Source organism: Agelaius phoeniceus, chromosome 1, assembly GCF_051311805.1.
Source record: "Agelaius phoeniceus isolate bAgePho1 chromosome 1, bAgePho1.hap1, whole genome shotgun sequence".
Taxonomy (NCBI): Eukaryota; Metazoa; Chordata; class Aves; order Passeriformes; family Icteridae; genus Agelaius; species Agelaius phoeniceus.
Window position 1 is genome coordinate 58,177,659 of NC_135265.1, and position 25,287 is coordinate 58,202,945.

Genomic DNA, 25,287 nt, shown 5'->3' on the forward strand with positions numbered 1-25,287 from the left:
CGTTCATAAGACCAGCTGGTGAACTGGGACCTTAGTAACACCCAATCGCACTGCAAAGGACCCTCACCATCTACTCGGGTGTCCCAGGGAAAAACACAGGACCCCTCCCCCCTCCCCGAGGGGCACATCTCCCCAGCTTGTGTGGCAGCCAGAGAAACTCAGCTGCCACTGAGTTTCTCCGCCACTACAGAGAAACACAGGTGCCCAGCTTCACTGTTTTCTGTCGCTGCCTCCGTTTTCGCTACACTCTACCCTGACACCCAGTGTCCACCCACCCTGGGCTCCTGCTAAGGCTGGGGCGTTTTCTGTTACATGTTGTTTGCCACCTGGGACGCACCTGCCTCTGCCATTCCACAGGATCAGCTGCCCCTGTGACGTTGTAAAAAAACCCCCTTATCTATCTCTCCTGCTGAAGCGCCCACCACTACCCATGTGGAGAGATGAAGCCGAGTTCATACCACAGTGCCCCCTGCACCTATGGGGGAATCATTACACCTGTTCTGTCTGGCCAGGAGCCACCAGCGCCCCTGCCAGCAGTAACCATAACTACAACAAAGGGGAAAGTGCTTGACAGCCAAAAGAAGGCAGTTACTGAGTTTCTGGTTCTGTTTGTTGTTGCTGTCATTGTGGTTGTTTGTTTGCCTTGTTGTACATACATACATATGTACAGATATATATATATATATACTAATAAATAACTGTTATTCATTTCCCCCTATCTTTGTCTGAAAGCCTGTCAGTTCAAAGTTATAATAAATTGGAGGGGAGAGGGTCACATTTTCCATTCCAAGGGAGGTTCCCACCTTCCTTGGCAGACGCATGTCCTTTAAACCACAACAATGTATCAGCTGGATCTTACACAACACAACCAACTATCTGAAACTGTGGAAAAGGCTTTACGGTGACTTCTGTGAGCCAGAGAGAAGTCTGATAAGAGGATCCATGTTTGCCCCTGAAAAAATTTTCTACCAAGGTCGTTGACATAGAAACCAAGAAAGAAAGAAGGATAAATAGGAGAAACATGCAACTGTCTATTCCAATTAGCACTTTGTTTGTCTTTCCTGACTAATGGGTAAGGTGTAAAATTATGAGTTTTGTAAGAATGTATAAAAAGCCTGCATACCATAATAAAACCAGGTTTGAAGCCTTCTGAAAATGGAGTGTTGCTTTGTCTTGTGACCATCTCAACTATAACATTAAACTACATACACAGATGGGTGCAGAAATCATGACCCTTAGAAAGTAGTCGGAAAGAAAAAAAGACTCATAGAAAAGTTCTGAATTTAGGCTATGTGCTGACTACTTCTCTGAAATCAGAAAATAAGCCTCTTGTAAGAAATAATTGATTATTGAATTTTATCTTCTTTTAATAATTTTTATTATTCTGTAACAAATGCTAATAATTTTATTTCAGTTATTCAAAAATCGTAAAATATGACAGTCAGTATCTAGATGTTAGGCTATTAAATATTTTTGATAATCCATATACTACTCTTTTTGACAGTCAACACCCAAATGCCTGAGAGCTGAAATGAGTTTCCTGTTTTAATCATAAGGCACGCATATTAAATTGTTCATCTCCAAAATAAGTTCAAAGAATCACATCAGTCTCTAGAATAATTTAAATATGATCATTTCTGGTTCCATGCAGCACCTACCCAAGTAAATCTGTGAGCTACCAATGTTATCAACAAATCAAATTCTTTCTTATACAACTGGTAGAATTCCATACTGCAAGTATTATTTTGAGAACTAAAGCTACTGTGCAAAGAGGGATCAATTACATCATCTGGTCTAACAAAAAGTACATCTTTCTGCTAAACTGTTTTGCTTCTACCAATTGACCACTCTTATTATAGTATTATTACTAGTCATTATTGAATGTATGTCGGTGATGAAACCCTTTAAAAGGTAGTACCTTACCTCAAGGTATTATTACCACTGTGTATTTTATTATCTTATTTCATTAAAAAACCCAGATTTCTGCATTTACCCAGCATACCACACATTTTCAAATGCACACATACCATTTGTACTCAAAATGGGAAATGCTTAGCCTATTGAAACTTGTATTTATTAGAATTTCCCAAAATGTCCTGAAAAATCTCCAAGTCCTTCACAAAGCAAAGATTCTTCTCTTGGATACACGTTGGATGCACTGAATCAAACAAATACTTGCAAACATCAAGGTAACAACACAGATATTAGGTCTAGATCTTTGGTCTCCACAAGAGAATATAAAATATGCTGTCTTAGTAAATAGCAAGTACTAATCAAAAGTTTAAGTTAAAAGAAGGGAATATTACCCCATAAAAGTGCTGCTGGAAAAATAAAGCCCTCCAAGACTTTACACTGAATCTGTATCTCTGATTTACACAAATCTAGCAATGGAGAAAGTAAGTCACGTGAGACCATGGAACTACTGATCTCATTTTGTGCAAAAGGAACTTAAAGATTTTCTAAAGTAACAAAAAACTAGTAATGAAACTGAACTGGGAGAATCTATAGCAATTACTGAAAAATAATAATATGTTTATACTTTTATAATCCAATGCCAAAAGTTTGCCTTTAAATCTCTGTTGCTGTACAAATTATATATATAACTGTATAGATGTGTGTATACACACATACATGGGGGCTCATATAAAGGTGTGCAAGTGTCAGAGACTGAAATATTATAGTTTTTGACTTAAACATTTTCATTAAGGACTTTTAGAACTGTATTACAAAAGCTGCAGAGAATACCACCACACCCTGAATAGGCCTTCAGAATGAGGCCCTGGACCATTCACTGATGAAGATAAGATAAAACTCAGGAACTGGAGACATTCACAAAGCACAAGCTTAGCACCTTTTAGGGAGAACACCACAGTCCCGGGGTGATTAGCTGCGAGGCTTCCCACAGATCCTCCCACCAAAGGGCACTGGGTGGGGGAGGAGAGACTCAATGTGAAGACCAGCTCAGCTGAGGGGCCCTCCTCCAGGGGAAAGCTTATGGGAAAGCTTATCTACAGCAGAAGGGGGTGACACCATCCATCAAAAGGCCACTCCCAGGGGTCTCCAGACCCTGCACCACAGCACCAGAGATGATGCAACAGACCTTCAGTGTTGCAAAGGACAATGTCAAACTGGTCCCCTGCAAGTGGGGTAAAGTGTATAATAATCCACAGAATTCTGTATTCCTCAGCATGTGGCGGTGTGGCATGGAACTCTCACCACCAAGAAGACCAAATGGAAGGGAGCAACAAGACCACACTGGGACCCTTAGGTGGGTGATATGCTGCCACCTAACTACCTAACTCCTGTCACTTTCTCTCCCCACAACCCCCACACATACTTCTTTTCTTTTTTCTTTCTTTTTCTTTCTCTTTCTTTCTTTTCTTTCTTTCTTTCTTTCTTTCTTTCTTTCTTTCTTTCTTTCTTTCTTTCTTTCTTTCTTTCTTTCTTTCTTTCTTTCTTTCTTTCTTTCTTTCTTTCTCTTTCTCTCTTTCTCTCTTTTTCTTTCTTTCTTTCTTTTCTTTCTTTCTTTCTCTTTCTTTCTTTCTCTTTCTTCCTTTCTTTCCTTCTCTTTCATTATTTCTTTTTCTTTTTCCTTTCCTCTTTTCTTTTTTCTTTTCTTTTCTTTTCTTTTTTCTTTTCTTTTCTTTTCTTTTCTTTTCTTTTCTTTTCTTTTCTTTTCTTTTCTTTTTTCTTTTCTTTTCTTTCTTCTTTTCTTTTTTCTTTTCTTCTTTCTCTCTGCTTCTTCTACTATTAAATAAAATGCATCCGTTTTTTGGCACCAAGATCTAACCTTGTTTGGTTTTAATCCCACTTTTGGGTACATTTTGAACCACCCCCCCCCCAAGTTCTTTCCAGTTAACACACAGAGAGTTAATGTTCTTTACTTTTCTGGGTTTAAATCAGATCATAACAGCATGTATACCTTATTTACTTGGATATATTTTTTTTTCTGGCAGAACTGTGTGATTTGTATTTCACCCACTTGATGTTTTCAACTTAAAAATCTCCTCCTGTGGGAAGAATGAGAAATTCAACCATTGGTGCAAATGTTTCAACTAAATTGGGATTTTTTTTTAATCAATGGCAAGAACAATACCCCAGCTAGGCAGCTTATTCTTAATCACCGCATACAGAATTTGTCACCTCGATTTTGAATAGATGTAGATCAACAGCAAGAAGGGAGGCCAAAAAAACATGCTTACCTTTTCTTCACATTTCCTGTTGCAGGCATACTTGCAAACTAAAACAAAAAAAAACCCCAAAATATATGACTAAAAGAGTAAGTGGATTGTCCCCTCCTTTTCTTTACATCAGCTTTCTATAAGACCTGGCCAAACTCAAGTCTGTATCTCTAAAAGTATTTACATACTTCAAAACAAAAGTAAACTAAAAGAAAAGATGCATGTTAGTTTTCATCCATTCCTGAAAGACTAGTTAATTACAGCAGTGTTGACAGATTTGTGCATTCTATCAGCTCATGATACCACATGTCTGGTTAAACATCATGGGCTGAATATCTTGACACTTGAAGCTTCACATATACCAGAGGTGTTACCATTTAAATAGCACAGACAGTAAATTGTTCCCAGTGTAACCTCTGAATCTTAGTCATATCAGCAGGCCCAGAGATATAAGAAAAACAGGTTGACTTCAAACTCACAGGACACTAGTGCTGGCCAGACTGTAATTTCTGATTATGAAATTCAGGTTATACAGTGTTGCAAACATTACTTTCAAGAGGTAAGCACTTTTAAATTCCTTCTTCCTAGAGCAGGATGAATTATAGGATGAATTGTTCCAGCAATCTTCGATTCAGGAAACAGCATTAAGATATAAAGCAGCCAGATGAGCAGTGATGTAACTGTGATGCAAAGCACAATAGCTAGAATGTGACACAAGCTGTTTTTAATTTGATTTTCCATATGCACTTCCTCCTTTACTCTGAAATTTGCTTTAACTCTATGCAGTGTCTATCCTTTGGGTTACCATGAGCTAACCTGTATTTTAAATTCAGGACAAATTTACTTATTCAATCTCCAAGATCAGTAAGCTGCAGAATACCACAGAGGTTTAACTGCAAGATTAACCAGGGCATAACCTCAGACCACTGAAGTTGAAAGCCATGTTTGTTTCTTTGTGCTTTCTGACCCAACAGGAAAGATACAAGTACCAAGGTGTGAGGTCAGCAAATTCTCATACTCATATTCAAGTGCAACAACTCATAAAGCCTTCATGCTCCAATCACTGCTCAGGGGGGAAAAAAGTAAGGCCTACTGACACATCTTCTATTCTATCTTGTACATGTGTCCTGGTTTAGGGCAAATTTGGGAGAAAACCTCCAAAAGCGGGCTCCCTCAGAAAGTTCACCCACACAGCCCCTCCCCACAACCAGATTAGAAAAAATTTCCTCGGAGAGAAGTGGAAAAAAACCTGTTTATTTAACAGGCAAAGCACTCCCCAGCACAAAAAATGAACAATACCAGATGACAAAACTCATTCGCTGCTCTGAAGAGACAACAAATTCAGAAAGTCTCTCCTGTGGGTGCTCACTCTGTTTTTAATCCCACTGGCACTGGGAAAGGCTGCTGCCCAGAGTAGGCCCCCATAGGCCACAAAGTGCAAGCTCTTGGTGCTCCCCAGGTCCCCAGTCCAGAGCAGGCTGGAACAGTTCCAAGAAAAGGGAACGAAAACCAATCCAGGGAAAACCTTCTCTGCCTCAGCTAGCTAAACTAACTAAAAAGCAAAGGAGGGGCCTGTTCTGCCCCATCCACGCCCAGACAACACAGTTCAGCAGAATGTGGAGGAGCAAGTGCAGGCTGATAACAAACTCTGTGCTTCTGCTTCTCCCTGCCTTTGCTCTCAGAGGCAGTCTTGAAGGCACAGAATATAATATCCAGCATAAACAGAACACACGACTGGGGATACAAGCATCATAACATCACCCTAGGACAACATGCTATGTTCATTTATTTTCCCCACATATAAGTTAGAAGCAAATTCTTTGTCCATAGTGCCTTACAGGATCAAGTTCCTTTATTCTCAAAATGTATTAACATTCACACAAATACACTATTAGCATTGATAATGATATATACCACTTAAAAACTCTATCAACCTTAAAGCAAATGGAAGACTTCTCTTAAACCATGAGGAAAAACTTAATTTTCTTGCATGACAGCATAGGGGATAAATGGCTAAATTCATTAAGTGATTTCACATACCAAAACTGTCTATTTAGCAGAATCCATACTTTACATCAGTATGGTTTATCATCAATGAAGATAGGCAGGGAGACTGAGAGGTGGTCAGAAGCTGTCTTTATTGTGGACTACGTATGCTTATATACTCTTCCAGGAAGGCTAGTAATTTTTTACTACAATGATTGGGTTAATCATCACATAAAGAAACTTACACAGCAACATCTCTTGCTTGTAGAAGTCTTGATGCAATCTTCTTTCTTGATTCTACCTTCTTGCTCTGTTCTTGCCAAGGCATCCTGATTATTAAATCTCATATGCGAATCAGGTCCAAAGTACAATGATTAGCTTTAGCTTTGCAAAAGGCTAACAAATGCTCTAAAAATATACATATTATCTCTTCATTCTGTAAGCTACTTTGAGATTTCCTCCAAAAACAAACATTACCACAAATAAAGTAAATTAAAAAATGGTGAAGCTGTCAGAAATGTCTGATATTACAGACAAGGTCTCATTTACTTTATAGATGCTTAGACCTACATTTCTGTGAGGCAAGAAGAAATATAAAACAGATTTAATTCCATGACAACTTCCATGATTTTGCTACTGGTTCAGGTAAAACCAAATCACAAATATCACCAAAACACAAAACCTCTATTAAAGTTGTTGATAACTAAATGGAAGCATTGATTTTTTTAATTTTTTTTTTTAAGTTTCCATGTACAAGGAAATCAGCATTTTCTGCACTTGTGTAACACAACAGCTCTTACAGTTGTTTCTGGAAACAAATCACTCAAATCAAATGTGAACTTAACCTTGACAGCAACTTCAAGACTGAGTCTTTCAGAAGCTTCAAGAACAACTGTGCCAAGCTGGCTAGTAGTAAAATGGAGACTAAGCCATATTTAGTCAATTTACTGCACTTCAAAACAGTTCCTAAACAACAGGGAGAAAAAGGGAGTAAGGGCATCAAAATGAAGATGTGTTAACTCCTGCAAGTTACCAATATTGCTGCCAGGGTAAAGAGAGAAGAATAAGCATAGTGAATCATATTTTTTAGACTTCAGCTCCAAAGGCTTTGTAAAATGAAAATTCTCCTTCTTACATTCTTGTGTGTAAGAAGCGAAAACCACTAGCAATGTTTTTACAAAGTAAGAAACAACTGCTGTAAACGAACCGTAGAATGATTTATGCTTTACCAGGACCTTTTCTCTGTCTGGTAAGGGCTCTGCACCTTGACACATTTAAGCATTTAATGGACTTATGTTATGGCAAGATGTTTCATATATTCCATCACACTGCACATGTAGTGAATATGGCTGGTTTATAAAGACAACCATGCACTTAACCACAACTTTTATCAAGTGATTCTCTGTGATAGGTTTTTGTGTGTTTGTTTATAAACCCCACCATGTATGGCAAGGGTAGAAAGAAGATAATTCAGGAATACTCTTGGGGTAGAAACTTGCATATAAATAGAGAATCAAAGAGATGTAACCCTTTTTAATGCCTTTCTGATCCCTAAGAAAAATTACTTGTTCCAAAAACATATACCTAACAGGCCTGGATATTCATTTTTAACTTCCTGGTAACAAAATAAACTGGGATGCTAAATCAAAGGCGTAGATGTTTGAAAGATACTTTCTTTCCCTCAGCATCTCCAATTCAGCAAAACAGACACATGCTATTAAAGATAGATTTTGAAAGTAATAGCAGAGTCCTTGAAAATTCAGAACAGAATGTAATCTAAACCAAGCATATAGAAAGATTTGTGTAGTCAAGACTTAAGTTTTATAGTTCCCAACTACAGACTTCTCTCTTAATACCAGGACAGGTAGGTGTCAGAGGGTAATAGAATTGGTAGAGCCCAGCTATTTTAATATGTAGGCTAGTGATACTGCTACTGACCAACAGCTCACACCTGCAGGAAATATCCTGCACAAAATATTAGGCCTGTCATTGGCTCTGAAGAAAATTTGTTTTCTTTTTGTTAATATAACTTGATTTGGTTTCTGAAAATGCAAATTACGGCCACCACAACAAAATCTCACTGGGGCACAGAAGGAGAAGAGGCTATTTTTGACCAAAATCTCCCAAATGGCTACTGGCTACAGCAACCAGTCTGGTTGAAATGGCATTGTGGATGAAATGTGACTACAAGTGCAGTTTGCCGGCTATTTTTATTTCAACAAGTGTTTAATAATGTTGTGACCAGATTATGAGAAAAAAAACTCACACCACCACACTTTTCTGCTGATCTGTTCCCACCAACTTTGCAACAATTCAACTCAAGAAAAAAATCAAAAGGAAAGCAGCATGAAAATCAGACACACAGAAATTAAGTACAGCATTAAAAATACGTTGGTATGCAATTTCGTGTGAGGCAGTTTTGTGCCTGCAGCCCACTTTGTGTAGAGGGTGGGATAAGTGTAGCCTAGCTGAACATATTAGTCATTGGATGCAAAAGTAAACACTTCTATTTTTAAGAAGTTACCAAAGCCACATGCCAAAGGTATCACTACTATAACAGCCACATTACGGCAACAACATCTGCTAGTGCATTTCCCCAGCTTCAAATACTATCTTTCATTTACTTTTGTTCTTTTCCTCATCTTCAGCCAACCACTGTCTCCTCACCTGAGTATTGCTCCCACTACTTCATGACAGTGACATTGTTTTTGAAGATGAAGGCTGTAGTGGTATTGGTTTGCCGATCTGAGTTTCCCAGTCAACACACCAATACACCTAGTGGGTTTAGTGCTGGTCAAATGGCAGTGTACCCACTAAAAATTATTTACTCATTTCTTGCTGTGAAATGTGGATTAGGAGGAGGAGAGCAAAACTTTAAAGTTCAAAACTTTAAAGAGTATAAAGAAAACTTTACTAACAGAATTACAGAAAAGTTATAAGAAAATCAGAATAAACCTTCAGAACACTTCTCCCCCCATATCCTCTTTTCTTTCCCACCAAACGTAAAGAGACAAAACTTGCAATTTTCAGTCAGTTTACGACCTCTAAAATAATCTTTCTTCAGTCCGCTTAGGAGAGGAGTCACTCTTGCCATGCTATGGAGACTTCTCCACAACAGTTCTCTCAGGAGTCTTGGCTTCCATGACACAGCCAATCAGCTGCCTAGGTAAGGAAAATCTATTCCCAGTGTGAAAGTCCCTCCCATGTCTTTCTGCTTTAATGGGCCATGTCAACTTAGAGGGTACTATTTTAAGGATGAGCTGTTTTAGCATAAAAACAAAAGTTCTCTTCTTTTATCTCTGGGAACAAGGTTTTTCTTCTTCGATCCCTGGGGCAAAGTTTCTCATCTCTCTCATCTCTCTCTGTTCAAGTTTCTCATTGAATTACAGCTTTTCAGCATCCACACACTCCAGCATGAGTGCCCTTTCTTCATGGGCTGCAAGTGAATGCTGCATCTCCCCATGTACTTCACGAATTACAGGGAAAAAACAAAGTCTGATATATCAAAAAATATATCTTCATACAAGAATTTCATATCCTCATAAAAGAATTTCAGTCCAAGACTAAGGCATCTCCCCAATCTCCTCCCATCTAGAATTTGATTTGCTTCTTTATTGACCTCAGTGTCTCATGTTGTTTTCCCTACATGTCTTCACCTTTTCTTCTTCCTGATTCGGGGGAGTATTGGTGTTCATATGTTCATTTGTTCTCTTTATCAACTGAAACATTTTTTATTGAGTTTTGTAGCACTCAAAGGTTGATCTTATCCAGGCTCTGCATCAGGGAAATTGATGTGTCTTTTGCTGCTATTGATGTGGTCTCCACCGACACCATGAGAGCCTTGGCAGCTGCCAGCCTTACTTAGCACTTTTCCTTCACTCCAAGCACCAAAACCAAGAAAAGCTGCTGCTGCCGGTTTTGTCTTTCTGTCCACAGTATGTCTTGCTAAAAGCAGCTAAACAAACAAAGTCCATTATGAGCCATGCCGAGGCAACCATGGCTGTGCCCCTTTGTCTTGGTCGATTTCATCTGCACAGTCTCAGCCATGTAGCCCCTCCCGATCCAGGCTGCTAGCAGCCACAGAGCCACCCGAGATCTGGCCACTCCTGGCCTCAGGGCTGCACCCAGCGCCAACCGCGGGGCCACTCTCAGTGCTGGTCCCCACTGCATGATTGCTCCTGGTGCCAATATAGCTTCCAGCCGGTATGGCACAGCAGCGCCAGTAGAACAAAGGACTAGGGGGCTTTGCTGGGAAGGGGCCCCAGCAGGCCGCTGGGATGGGGCCCAACAGGCTCCTCCGTGAGGGGCTCAGCAGCCCATGCACCACCCCTCAGAGGGCAGAAATCTCAGCTGTGCGGCGGGAAAAGCCGACCTAGCCACATGGTGCCACCCCAGCCCGGCCATGCAGGCCAGGTGATGGCAGCCCAGCCCAGCCTAGTCCAGCCCTGCCCAACCTGGCCACACAGGGCCAGGTCAGCCAGCTACCTCCTCAAAAGCCAGAAGCCAAGAAAGCTTTCCCTGGCTTTGTTAGTTTTTAAATGTGCTTTTCCACAGAGGCGTATTCAACTCTTTTAAGTAGTTTAACCAGATATCAATCTTCAAACCTAGCCAGATGACTGGCTCTTCAAAACTAGCCAGCTCATTGGCTCCATCAGTTTCCCCACAGGGAACCACCTCCCCCAACTGAAAACATATGGTTTTCCTTAAATCATGACAAGGCTAAGAGACAGTTATGGGAAATTTGTTCAGAACTTCAGCATTTTCTTGGGGGGCGGAGGGGGGGAGCAATACAGTGTTGTGAATGAGCCTTCCCACAGATGAAATATTTCCACTCCTGTTGCCAACAAAAGTAGTGGAAAATCTTTATAAAGAGAAAAATATTTTGGCACTACAGCCACAATAGCATGTCCTTTCTTTTCCTTTACTACCACCTTCTTCCTGTCCTGCAGAAAAATCTTGATCACAAAAAGATTACAAAGGTAGAACAGTAGCAACAATGAAAATGTATTAACATTTTAAAAAATACTGTTAATTTCTCCAGTCTTTTTAAGGTACACTTGCCAATCAATTAGGAAATTGATAAACCTTACTCCAGTTTAGAAACAAAGGTAATTTTTAGACCTCCTTCCTCCAGCTAAAAAGATAACTCCATGTTGCAACATGGGGTTTGTTCATCCACAAAACCATTTCAACCAGACTGTGTATTACTGTAGACAGCAACCCACATGAAACCCAAAAAATGGCTGGACTGTCTCCAGGTTTTCTTCTATCTTCAGCTGCAGACAGTATAAGATCTCAAGAGCTTGCATGTCTGTGATGGATCTTGAAAACATATCCTGCATAAATTATGCTAAGAGCACGGAACAAAGAAAAATAAGAAGAGATCAGCTTAAAGCTCCGAAGTAAGTAAGAAGGCAGATGTTGCTAGATTATGTGGGTAAAACCTTATGGGCCTAGAAGTTCTGATTCACAGTTGTTCTTAAAGCTCATTAAAAAAAATATAAGTGACAAAGACCACCACCAGATGAAAATATAATATAGCTATGAAAAGAAAACCATCAATATGATCTGAATATTATCAATATGATATGCTGTCTTGGTTTGAAAAGACAGGTGTCCTCCAAGGAAGGCAGGAGCTGCTCCTGAAATGGAAAATGCCAATGCTCTCCCCTCCAAATTATTATAATTTTGAAATTTAGGGGCTCTCAGGTAAAGATATGGGAGTAGGAATAACAGTTCTTTATCAGGAAAAAAATAAAAATTAAAATAAAAATAAAAATGCAGTAATACAAAACAACACTAACAGAGTCAGAATATGACCTGAGAGTCAGAATATGTTGGTCAGGGTGTGGGTAGCAGTCTGATTAAATGGTGGCTGCAGTCCTCCTGCAGTGACAGATGTGGTTCTGTTGAAGCAGTGATCATGTTAGGAGGGTGCTGTTTTCCTCTGAAGGCCCAGTGGTGGTGTAGGTAGGCTTGGTCTTCCTCTGGGAATCCAGTGGAAAAGGTTGACTGTGGTGTTTCAAATCTCAGATTATATTCAGGTAGGAATGCCTGGCTCCTCCCCCTGGGTGGAGCATCTCACAATGCGATGATGTAATTTTATTAGTCATGCAGTGAGACTCAATGGCCCATTAACAGAAGATATTTTCCAGAGGGAGGATTGGTTGTGGAAGAGATAAAAAACTGCCCCACCTGGTTTTAAGTGGTGCCCAATTGACAGAAGGTAACTGCCCCACCTCTAACAGATGACAATAGAATACACACCCCCAGCCACATCTTGCATTTCCAACCTAAGACATATGCTTATATAATCAATATGTTATGCTTGTAGCCTGCCTCGGTCTTGAAGCTTTCTTCATTTACCAAAACAAACTCTTCAGTATTAAAACAATTTTCTTCACCCTACCTTTTCTTTAAATAATATTTTATCTTCCTATACATTATTTCTGTAGTTGCTCCCCTGGCCCCACCCTTTGTTCTGAAGCTAATTAGAAGGGTGAAGTTGTTTTTGAAATGCAACAATATTTACTTTGAGGTTCCTCTCCTCACATAGCATAGGAAGTTTGTCACATTCACTCTAAAGATACTAGCATTTCATTTCAGATTTTCCCAATAGAGCAGATAATTCTAATTTCCAATTACCCTTAGGAATTTTATGTTCCCTTCAAGTGGGCTAAGCTTATAAAATTGCAGGAATATCAGATGAAATAGCCAATAGTCATTGGCTTTGCTGGCAAAAACTGTGGGGTGAGGGATCAAATTTGCTTTTTATTTAATTATTTATTGGCCATAATAAAGAGAAGTTGCAGCTTTTTAGAAACCTTAGGAGCACTAAGGTTAAACGTAAGGTTTAAACATTAACTTTAAATTAAATAATCACAGATCAAATTCTGGTGTCATTAAGTTGGTGCTTCTGAGGTAAACAAATACAGAACTCAGGTTCTACAGACAATTTTCTGAAATATCATGTAACAGCTGTGAACATTAAACATTCCACAGAGGTCTTTGCCTTGTGCATTTTTTATTTATAAGTTAGTAGGAACTTACCTTAGAGATTTCTGCCAAAATTCCTCCCCTCTCCCCGAGTTCTTACTAAGGTACCAATATTCCATCAAAGGATGTCAATTTTACTCTCTCTCTCAGCTACAGAGTGGGTGTGTTCAGCCAGAATGCTTATGTACCAGTTGCGTAATGACTGTTGATTACAGTGGCTTCTTTTGTATCTCTATATGCTCCAGTAAGTCTCTAATCATCATTCCCTTTCATGTCTGCGCTGTTGTCATGCACATAACTTCCATGGTGTGCATAGTTTCCATGTCTCACTAGCTAAGCTCTGCACTGAAATATTAATGCATATCTTGAAGAATTGTGTTAGAGTACATTTTACTAATCCAATGGAACTTGCTATTTACTGTGTGCACCTTTTATCTAGAGAAGACGGGCTGACAATCCCAAGCTTTCAATGCCACAGATGGGCTGCAATCCATATTTCTTTCTTCACTCTCCTCCTTTCTAGGACAGCACACTCCGTGTCACTCATATCCAGGTCAACATCCACCCATTTCTGAGGGGTCACTAAAAAGACTTCTCTGCTTCAATTAACACAGTCTCACTTGGACATCGTCATAAACAAGACTGAAAGTCAAATTAAATTTTACAGCAATAGCTTGGTTCCCTACCTAATTCAGCCTTGCTTGGGCAATTTTCTAATGTCTCTTCCTTAGAGTTCACCAGAGCTGTTAAGTTATTCATCTGCTCTAGGGACAAAAACAGACCATGCCATTTGGTCCTATAAGCTGCATATCCTACTTTAAATTTGGAGGTAATTAGTAGTTAATTGCTTTGGAAAATAGTATGGTTTTCTGGTTTGTTTTCTGCTATTTCTTGGTGAGTGTAAGCCATACATACAAGGGATTCAAAGCCATCTTAAAACAGTCCTGCAGAAGACAATCTGATCTGCTGCATCAGTCCTCAAGAAAACATGTAAGTGTACAAACACCACACAGAGCGCAAATAGTAATATGATGAAAATCCCCTTCAATTTGATGACAATCTTTTCATTCTCTCAAAGATTTCCCATGTTATAACATCAACATGAGTTGATGGGTATGCCTGTTGGCATAATTAATGATCTTATGGGTAATCAACCAATGTCCATTGCCATAATTAACTAGAAGGTGGTTTAGTTGTGTTGAAGTTACAGTGTGTGTATATATATACACACATATATGTGTGTATATATATATGTGTGTATATATATATATATATACATAAATATTAGATAGATAGCTAGACAGATAGATAGATACATAGATACATCTCATACTACACCCATGTAAGCACCTTGCAGAATCTTAATTTACAAGGATCACTCAATGGAAATCAGACTGACACAAATACTCGTACCTCACTGCACTCTTTGCCATTTAGAGCCATCTGTAATGCCACTAGCCCAAGCAGGATACAAATTCTAGTATTCTAGTTTGTCAATTCAAATTCAATTTCAAGCTTTCTAGCTTGTTGTCAGGACTGTAACAAGAGACATGCTTTGCACATTATGAAGATGCTCATAAGTTATTACTGGTCTTAACACTTACTGAAAAACAGAGTATATAAAACCACCTGCAACATAATAATATAAAATTAAATACGCATATATTTACACATACAGTGCACCCAAACAATCTGTCATGTCCATATGAGTCTTAATATAAAAATGTATTTTGACTTGCCATGAATTTGAAAAGCAATGAATTTGATTAAATACAGAGGGATTTTTCAATTGAGTAACACCAACTAACCCAAAAGTGAGATATTAAGAGGATCACTAGACAACCACAAGCACAGTCACAAACAAGTAGGTGAATTTCAAAGAAAAATATCAAACCTCTTAAAGAAGAAAAATTGTTCCAATTGTCTTCAAATCTTGATCTACAGTCTGTAAGCATGTGAAAGCACTTGATTAAACAGATATTGCAATTTGATGAGAACATAGTTTCTATCATTAACCTGCTCAATGAAATAGTCCAGGACTTATTTACTATAAGCCAATAAACAAATGAATGAAACAAATGTTAACACAATTTACAATTTACATTTAAAAATGTATAATATCTGACAAATAAGACAAGAAGATGAATTGTATTCTTTATTACACTCAGCTTGCACATAGTATCATGGTAAGCATTTCTCTGCTCACAATAGTTAACAGCACATACCAATATAACGTGGCACCTCTAGCTAACACTTATACATGTTTTAAAGTAAGAAAGTACCAAAGGAAGAAAGCAAAACTCAAATATAGGTAAAGCATCAAGGAAAAAGGTTTCAAGAAAAAAAAACCTAAGACAGGAGAACTAAAATTCTACAAGAACTCCTATTTGCATCACTCCAACATATGTATTTCCAAAACAAACACATTCATAGCTACATTAGATGAACAAAAAGACACTCAATTCATTCAAAGAACCACTAATTGCTTTAAGTTCAAAAATTAGTTTATGGAATGCTTTGTATTGCATGTAAAGCCTCACTAGCAGCTAAACCTAAACTAGGTAACTTAACTATCAACTGGAGATGAGGGGAATTTCATCAAAAGACATCTGTACAGTGCTTCAACTTTTCACATATATTTCACCCATCACATCAATGTTCTAAGAGCTGTGAAATTATACTTTCTGATTTAAAATTACTCAAATCTCCCAAATCTGGTCTCCAGTTTTTTTAATTGCCAGGAAGTCTAGAGATTCAGGAGGTTCAGAGCTCTCTGTTGTACACTAAAAATTATTCAATCACAACACAACAAAGATAAATAATAATTTTTAAAAGGAAACGAAAATAAAAGAAAATTTTAACATCTATTTTATATATATAAAATATAACATAAAAATAATAAAATAGAAATGCACTTGTAAAGACAGAAATTACATCCTTATGACAGCTTGTTTACTGTTAGAACCCTGTTGCACAGGGAATATTTCTCTGTCTGTCCTGAGAAGTCCTGATCCCCAGGAGAATACTGCTTTTAACCTTCATCCATGGAGAAAGCTTCCAAGACTTTGGGATTATTTGAAATCTACAAGTGTGTGAAATAGATAGTAGTATAGTTTATCACAGAGTGAAAAACTTAGAGATTTGGGTTTTTAGTATGGAGGTAGATAGAAGACAAGATGGAGGATTTTGGGCGTTGTCTGATTGCCTTCTTGTTCTTCATCTGCTCCATTTTCTGCAGTATAGAATATTAATCCCAATGTTTCCGGGTGTGTCCTGCCTGGCTTCGTCTAGCCCTTGCTGCTAGACACAAGGCGGCAGCTGTGGCATTTCACCCCAGAGATACCTTTGGCTGGCTGGATGCTGCAGCTAGGCACACGGAACAAATCCAGGCAAAGTAGGAACTCAGTTTACCTCTGGTGGAAAAGGTTCAGGCGACGGTGAAGAGAAAAGAGCAGATTCTATTATAGAGTCTTAATCCAGAGTTTTATTTTAGGATGGTAGACCTCTGAATGCGGTAACAGCTCGCAATAGAACGCCAGGCCACATGGTCTCGTGTCCTTTTAAGCCCCGGGGACAGGGGGAGGGGAAGGGACAGGTGAGGGCCAACCAGGTGGGAGGAGGGGAAGGCTCAACGGATATAGACGCTTGGACAGGCCAATGAGCCCAGACCTGAGGGGCATCTTCTGAACTTCTGCCAACCACACGACGCCCCTGCTGGAATGTTAAGATTGACGGACAGCTCTTAGGCAGGAGGGCAAAAGCGGGAGGGGGAAGGTTGGCACACCTGAGAGGTTGGGATAGGTGAAACAGGAAATCACACTGCAACACTGCAGTGTTGGTAGCACAGAGTGACTGGTTAGAAAGAACCGCAATGCAGATGTTGCATTAACAGACAAATAATTAGTTATTGGTAGAAAGACAGAAATAAAGTACATTCTAAGAGTTAATTGGACAAAATAGCTTTAAAAGACCTTGAACCTGTGTGCCTTGTGACTTGTGGTGCCTTCTCTTTGTATGCTAAGTCTGAGATGTAGACAGTGTACTGAACCTTTGAAAAGAAAAAAGTAAACTGCAACCTGAAGACCAAAAAACCAAAAGTCCCATTCATCTGTCAATACTGGCACAGAACTTTTTAGGGGTCTCCCCATCAGGGGGATCCTCGGGGGGGGGTTTCTACATTTACAAATAAGGTAAAATAGTGAACATTCAACATTTAGGGTAAGCAGCTTTAAAAAAATCAAAAGGCTCCTGTAACTCTAGTGGCCTTTTGCTAACCATGTAAATGTGCAAGATTATTATGTATTATTTGCTTCGCCGTTAATTAAATCATACTGTACTTCAGGGAAAATCAAACCAGAACATTCAAGTTTGAGGTAGTACTGAAGAGACACTGGGAGCTGTGCAGTCCTGGGCTTACTGCAATATATGCAGGTACTGTCAAAATCAATCCACAGCTTTTTGTCCTTACTTCATAATAAGAATCTGTATCAAAGACAAACATGCTTACCATGCAGAAGAAGAGCGAGGAGCTTCCCCTCCTTCAACTCTCTTTCCTTTCTGCCACTGCTTTTGTAAAAAAACTGTAACTGAGAATGCTTTACTGGGACAGAATGAAGTATGAAAGGATAAAGGGACACCATTCAAAGGCACCTTTCATTCAAACATTCATTGTTCACAGTAAGTTTTTACACACCGCATTTACAAGACACACCCCCAAAATGACTACCACATACTACTAAAAACCTACACAACACTCACTCACAGCTTTTTTATCCAAAACTGACTTTGATATAGACACAGATGTATCATAGACATGAATGTATTTGAATGGGGAGTGTGTTGGAAGGAAGTGGCATTTAAAAGACACATCAATATGGCCCTTTAGGACATGGTTTAGTGTTATACTTGGATGTGATGGGCTAGCACTTGGACACAATGATGTCAGAGGTCTTTACCAGTCTAAATCATTCTATGAATCAAAGTTCTGATTCTCTCCTGATACAGTACTTTTTACACTGAAGCTGATCAATGTAGAGAGCTTTTTGGATAATTAGCTAGCTGAGAAAGGCCATTTTGATGTGATACCGATTGATAAGAATAGGGGAAACAAGCTGGGGATTGTGAAACCAGTGCCCAATCACTGACAAAGGTCATAGTGACCTTCGCTGAAACGGGAAGATGGGGGAGAAAATCGCTTGCCAGAAAATGTAGATATCCTAGGTAGAGAAGCTAGAAGAATGCAAACATAGAAACAAAATAATCATTAGAGCATAGAAGTAGGTGTGGTTGATCTAAGTGTCCTTTAACCAATAATGAGCTCAGCTTTTGCAATATGTATAAGCTTCATTAACACCAATATAAATATGTGTGAGCTTTCAATAAACTTGGGGATTTGCCATCCACGCATATTGTGTGAGGCATTTCTTCCGCCGTATCACGACAAATGGCGACCCCGGACGTCTTTCAACGGTAGCCACAGTCGAGCGGCGTAAAGAGTTCGGGTCCTATTGCAGCTGAGGACGGCAAAAGCACCGCTGAAAAAGGGAAGGTGCCGTGCCCTGGGGACCTCATCGGAGACCCCGGCCGATACGTGCTGCCGGAGTCTGGAAGGGCTGCAAGAAGCGCGCTGTTATCTTTAACATGGATAAAGAAAGGCAAGCAGCATATGATTTATTTCCTAGCTTTTTATAAAAGCGTAAGGTTAAGGGTATAGATTTGCAGAAAGAGCTTCATGGGTTGTTAGCTCATGAGTATGCACAAAGACTGTTTCAAATTCCTCACACAGTGCATAGGTTATCAGAGTGGCGTATATTTGGGGATTAGTCATGGCAGGCAGTCATAGATGATGATAAAGCCGCGAGAAAGTTGGGAAAGTTATGGCGAGTCGTGCATGCTGAATTGTTGAAATACCAGGCAGAGGAGAGAGCTGCCCAGCAGGCTAGTGCAGCCCATGAAAGAAACAGGAATTACGGAGACTGGTTTGGCTCCCCGCCAACGCTAGTTCCTGCTCTAAACAGCAGCTCCCTGCAGCTATCAGCTCCTGCTTCGAGCAGCAGCCCCCCCCGGCGCGTACTCCAGCCGTGCCGTCCGCGCCGCCTGCCCCGGTGTTAAACCCTACACCTTCTCCGCCTCCTCCCACTCCGCTCCGCAGCCGCCCCGACCCCCGAGCCGGGGGGGCGGCAGGACGGGCCTCCCACCCCCCGTGGAGCAGCGGGCTCCGGGAGGTCCGCCCGCCCCGCGGCTGCCCGGCCCGGTTCTGCTTCCCAGTCACCAGCTCCCCGCGCCCGGACACAAGTAGCAGCTGTCACCGCTTCAGCTCGACCTGCCTCCAGCCTGCCACCGCCGGGAGCCTGTGGGAGCCTTGCAACCGGGGTTGCCTGGTCCAGTTATGCTGCCAAGGGACTGGCCACTTTTGATTATTGATCTGAAGGACTGCTTTTTTACTGGCCACTTTTGATTATTGATCTGAAGGACTGCTTCTTTACTATTGCTCTGCATCCTCGAGACACTCGGAGGTTTGCATTCACTCTGCCGGCTTTAAACAGAGGGGAGCCGGACAAGAGATTTGAATGGGTATCTTTACCACAGGGCATGCGGAACAGCGCCACCTTGTGTCAACTTTATGTCGATGCAGCTCTACAACCCTTACGGCATGCCTGGCCTGACACAATCATTTACCATTACATGGATGATATTTTATTTGCACAACCAGAACCTTTTACAGGTCAACGAATTCAGGCAATATATGATGCTTTGAAGCTCTATGGACTGACTGTAGCTTCTGAGAAAATTCAGTTATCTGCACCGTGGAAATATCTGGGGTGGACACTTACTGATCAAATTGTTACCCCTCAGAAATTGCAACTACACATTAAATTACATACATTGCATGATGTTCAGAAATTATTGGGGGACCTACAGTGGCTACGCCCCATTGTTGGTATCCCTAATGAACTGTTGGATGAACTTCGACCTTTGTTAAAGGGAACTGATCCGGCACAGCCTGTTCGTATAACCCCTGAACAGGCTGAGACATTGCAGCAGATATTGGACTGTGTTACACAAGGCAGTGTTCGGAGACGTGATCTTGATCTCCCTATACAGCTGACAGTTTGGTGTGGACCAAAATTCTTACTGGGTGCACTTACTCAGCAAAACAGAAAAACGGGGGAGATACGGGCCTTGGAATGGATATCTCCTCCACTTCAACAACATAAAACCCTTCTTCAGAAAATTGAAATTTTAGCTGATTTGCTCAAAAAGGGTCGTGATAGGACAATGGGGTTGGATTCAATGCCCAAAAAGATCACTAAAGCCCTTATCGGATGCTATAACTGCTTACACAGATGCAGGAAGAAAATCCAAAACTGCAGCAGTGACCTGGCAACAAGAGGGACAATGGCATCATCATATACTCCAAGCTACTGAGTTGGACACTTTGCAAACGATGGAGCTATTGGCTGTTGTATGGGCCATGATGCATTTCTCTGGACTTCTTAACATTGTAACAGATTCTTTGTATGTTGCAGGAGTATGTGAGCAAATAGAGGATGCCTCTATAAAAAAGGTTCAAAACAAGAGGTTACATGAGCTGTTTATGCAGCTGCAGAGAGCAAATGGTACTTTGAAAAGATATTTGAGTAAATATATAGATACCAGAGAGCCACAAGAAAGGTTGTTAAAGTGTTTGCTTGTTTTGAACCACTTGTGTGGTTTTGGGGAAAATAAGGTTCCTGCTGTGATTCGTCACTATGTACTAGAAACAGATGATGTAAAGAAAGATGTATGGGTAAGATACAGAGATCCTAAAACAGGACAATGGCAAGGTCCTGCTAAGGTGTTATATTGGGGCCGCGGATATCTTTGTGTTTCTACCCCTACAGGATCTCTGTGGGTACCTGCTAAATGGACCCGAGCAGCTGTGTTTGATGGAAACTTTATGTTATTGCTTTATTAACTTTTGCTTCTTTTGTGGGCAGTGTAGACCATCAGGCATGGGCCCCACCTCAGCCCAAGACTAACATATGGGTCACCCTGGCAAATTTGACTAAACAGGAGACTATTTTCCTGTCATTATCTTCTCCTGGCAATCCATTCACAACCTGTTTGGCTGGACTACCAGCAGATCCCTGCCCATGCCCTTCACATGTACCAACTTGTAAGGTCAGCAATGCTAGGACGAGTGTGGATAATTGGGATCAGTGGATTTCCCACTTTCCTATAGCACCACAAGAGCCCCAAGAGTTGGAGTTGTTAGGGTCAGTGATGGCAGATGCATGTATTCATTTTAACCATAGAAGCCTGCTGTCAGTCAGGAACCATTCTAATGTTGTGACTTCCAGCATGACTGTCTACCGAAATGCATCGGCCTAGTGCAATTATACAACAAAGAGAGTGTCAGTCTCATCAAATGACCCTATTCAATTGCCAGCAGGATATTTCCTGATATGTGGGGACTGTGCTTGGGCCGGTATCCCATCAATGCTGCACGGGGGACCATGTACACTTGGACGGCTGTCTCTACTTACACCTTACATGTCCATGATACTAGACATGAGCCGCCGCCATCGTAAGAGCAAACAAATGGCTCATGCATTTGCAGCCGACTGCCGGGATGATGTAAAGTTTTGGTCCCCAGCGGCCATAATCGCAGCATCCTTCTTAGCTCCAGGGGTATCAGCAGCACGTGCTCATGCTATTTTAAATAGGTTAGGGTGTTGGCTTGCTAAACAAACAAATGCAACTTCTTTAGCGATTTCTAGTCTTTTGCTTGATGTAGATTTTATTCGCCATGCGACACTTCAAAATAGAGCTGCAATTGATTTTCTCTTACTTGCACAAGGCCATGGCTGTGAAGAATTTGAGGGCATGTGTTGCATGAATCTTTCTGATCATGCACAGTCTGTTCACTCACAGCTCTCTGAGTTACGGAGGTTAACTGGGAACTTACAGGTAGAATCAGGCCTTGGTATTGATGGATGGCTCAAATCTTTAAGCTTAAGATTATGGTTACGTTCTATTGTTAAGGTTAGCATTGTAGTAGCTATTGTAGCTTTGTTGTTAATATTAGTCTTGTCTTGTTTTTGTATATGCTTACAGAATATGGTGCGAAAGATGATAACTACCGCATTTAACCAAACCATGCTTGTTCAACAGAAAAACGGGGGAAATGTAGAGAACTTTTTGGATAATTAGCTAGCTGAGAAAGGCCATTTTGATGTGATACCGATGGATAAGAATGGGGAAACAAGCTGGGGATTGTGAAACCAGTGCCCAATCACTGACAAAGGTCATAGTGACCTTCGCTGAAACGGGAAGATGGGGGAGAAAATCGCTTGCCAGAAAATGTAGATATCCTAGGTAGAGAAGCTAGAAGAATGCAAACATAGAAACAAAATAATCATTAGAGCATAGAAGTAGGTGTGGTTGATCTAAGTGTCCTTTAACCAATAATGAGCTCAGCTTTTGCAATATGTATAAGCTTCATTAACACCAATATAAATATGTGTGAGCTTTCAATAAACTTGGGGATTTGCCATCCACGCATATTGTGTGAGGCATTTCTTCCGCCGTATCACGACAGATCAAGAGGGTCTTTAGGCAGTTCCTTCACTAAACAGTCTTCCTTCCAAAAAATTTCTGCTAATTTGAAAACAACTAAATTCTAAGAACTTTGGAATCAACCTCCAGAAGGACAGACAGACTAATTTTTTTTTTTAAATGCATACATAATTACCATTCCTATGATGCTAGCTATAATGCTGAATATATAGCTTTTCTATGGTGCAGTCTGTACCATAGCTCCAAAAATGGCCACATTCCTTCCACATCCTCTCACACTTCCCTCTCAAACCCTCAGAGGGATCCTAATGTGTCTGAAGAATATGGAAGGGTGGAGATGGGAGAAGGAGATTCAACTAGAATCTGAAGTTGGTGCAAACACCTCTAACTGAAAACAGCAACCACTTTTTAGATGAACAGACAATAACATTCTCATTCTGGGAAGTAAACCATGCATAAAGCAAGTAAAGAAACTGTTTGATTAATGTAGAATAACAGGAGTCAAATATTAACCAGGTGGAACCAGGGGATCAAAAGCCCTATTCCTGGATAACCTGCAGAAAAGACATATTAAGCTTTCCCAATATTTAATTTTATCACAGGTATCCCCATGGAGAAGATGAAAGAATGGGTAATTCTACAAGGGAGAAGAGTGAGGGAACACACCAGTAAGGTGCAGGCAGGAATGCCGCAGGCAGAAAGTCTCTAGTCTGTGTTATCCAGGAGATCTTTATTCTTTCAGTGAGTGATTAGACTGAAGGACTAAGGATTAGACAGAGCATAATGCAAATAGAAAAATTAAAGGAAACAGACAACTGCTCTTGTGATTTTTTTTTGCAAATTAACATAGAATATCCTTCATGCCTCAGAGAGCAAGGGTCACACACTTCCTCATTTGTAGACTGAATTCCAGAGCCAAGTGTTATCCACCATGCAAATGTCACTCATATGTCCCCTCAAGATCCTCGGCAGGCACTGCCTTATTCTGTCTGAATAGCATAGTAGTAAAAGCACATGATTATACAAGTCCAATTACCTACTACAGAACCCTATTCCCTGACAGTAGCAGGGAACCTAACTGTACAAAGGAAGGAAATAAACCAAAGGTAACTTAGTCCAAGGGGAATTACCAGAAACATGTATTCCTAGAAACTTTAACATTAATATAAAACTAATTTTCTTAACAAAGCAAGAAAGTAAAAACCACATCATATATTACTCACCTCTGTAGGAAATTCCTTGGCTATCAATGACTTGTTTGCAGAATCCACAGATACTGGATTTCTTAAAAGACTTATTTTTGAAGGTGTGAGACCTTGAAGCTGTTTCTTGATGCTGGAAGCAAGGAGAATAACACCAGACCTTCATTCAGCTTTTGAGTCAGAATTTTAAGGGAAATATAAATAATTTTAAAATAAAAATAACAGTGGTGTTATATATAGTGGTGTATATATATAAAATAATTTAACAGTATACTTTTGTATATAATACAATTTAACAGTAATGTTATATTTAGCAGTATAATAGTAGTAACATGAAAGTGCTCTCAGTCGCTCTCTCATCCTTGCTCTTCAACTCTCAAGTGTGGGAGACAACAAAATGTGAGGAATCTCTTCCATATCAGCACATGGCCACTGCAATTAATTTTTTATCATAATTTTCCAATTCCCTCTATAACTTATCTTTTAAGTGGAAATGCACAATAATGTCTATGATATGACCAACAGTCTTCTGACCTAAGGTCTTATCTACATAAAACTAGCATTGGTTCAGTTTAAACTGGTTAAAAATATCATTAGCACTGCCCTATCACAGCAGCCAATTTAACCAAAGCCTTAAAACCCCTTTGTCTCTTTCCTGTACAAGAAACATACACTAGTTTAAAGTAGCACTATTTCCACAGTAGCCAAAATATCATATCGTAATATAATGCAATTATTACATTTCTAACTGGGGACAGAATTCAAAAAGTCAATACCATATTTGTAACATGTATTTTATGGCTTCTATAACTTAGGAAACATTTAGGTAGAAAAACAGAGAAGGCTACCAAAAGCCTTTGACAGCTGTTATCTTTTTTACAAGGTGCAGAACAACATTCATATTCATTGGCAGACTTTTTGGAAATATCAGTCACCTATTCAGAAATAAATGTACATTTCACCAGACCATGAAAACCTCCCAGCACTTTTCACGTTTCTTCATTTTTATTTCACATTTGCACCTTACTGCCCTTAAAATACTGCAAACAAGTGTGCATTCAACACTAACACCTGTGCTGAGCTTTAGCCTCACAAGTGTCTAGAAGCAGAAAGCTGTCCCATGGCTGGACCATTGTAACACCAGACTTCCACCCGTATGTTGGTTGAGAGAGTTTCCCAGCATGGTGCAATGCCTAAGGTAACATGATAAAGAGGTATCACAAGATTTCTTTCTGGCTTTAAGCAACTTACCATGGCTCTAGGTGAAAGGCTCATTGACTCCAAAAATAACTTCAACACAACTACATGACAGGTACAAGAACAGTAATAAAATCAATTACACTTTTCACATACAGCCTCCA

General features: G+C 40.0%; 1 protein-coding gene across 5 annotated transcripts in view; it reads right to left on the reverse strand.

Moving 5' to 3' along the window:
* The window catches only part of TNS3 (tensin 3), a 204,965-nt gene that overhangs the window by 152,617 nt on the left and 27,061 nt on the right, over positions 1 to 25,287 (reverse strand). For 3 of the 5 annotated variants that reach the window (XM_077179503.1, XM_077179501.1, XM_077179511.1), the window contains exon 2: positions 23,948 to 24,059. The gene's annotated coding sequence lies outside the window, so the exon portion shown is untranslated. Of the gene's footprint in view, positions 1 to 23,947; positions 24,060 to 25,287 lie in introns of those variants that run through there. The other 2 variants (XM_077179477.1, XM_077179470.1) reach the window with 1 other exon arrangement.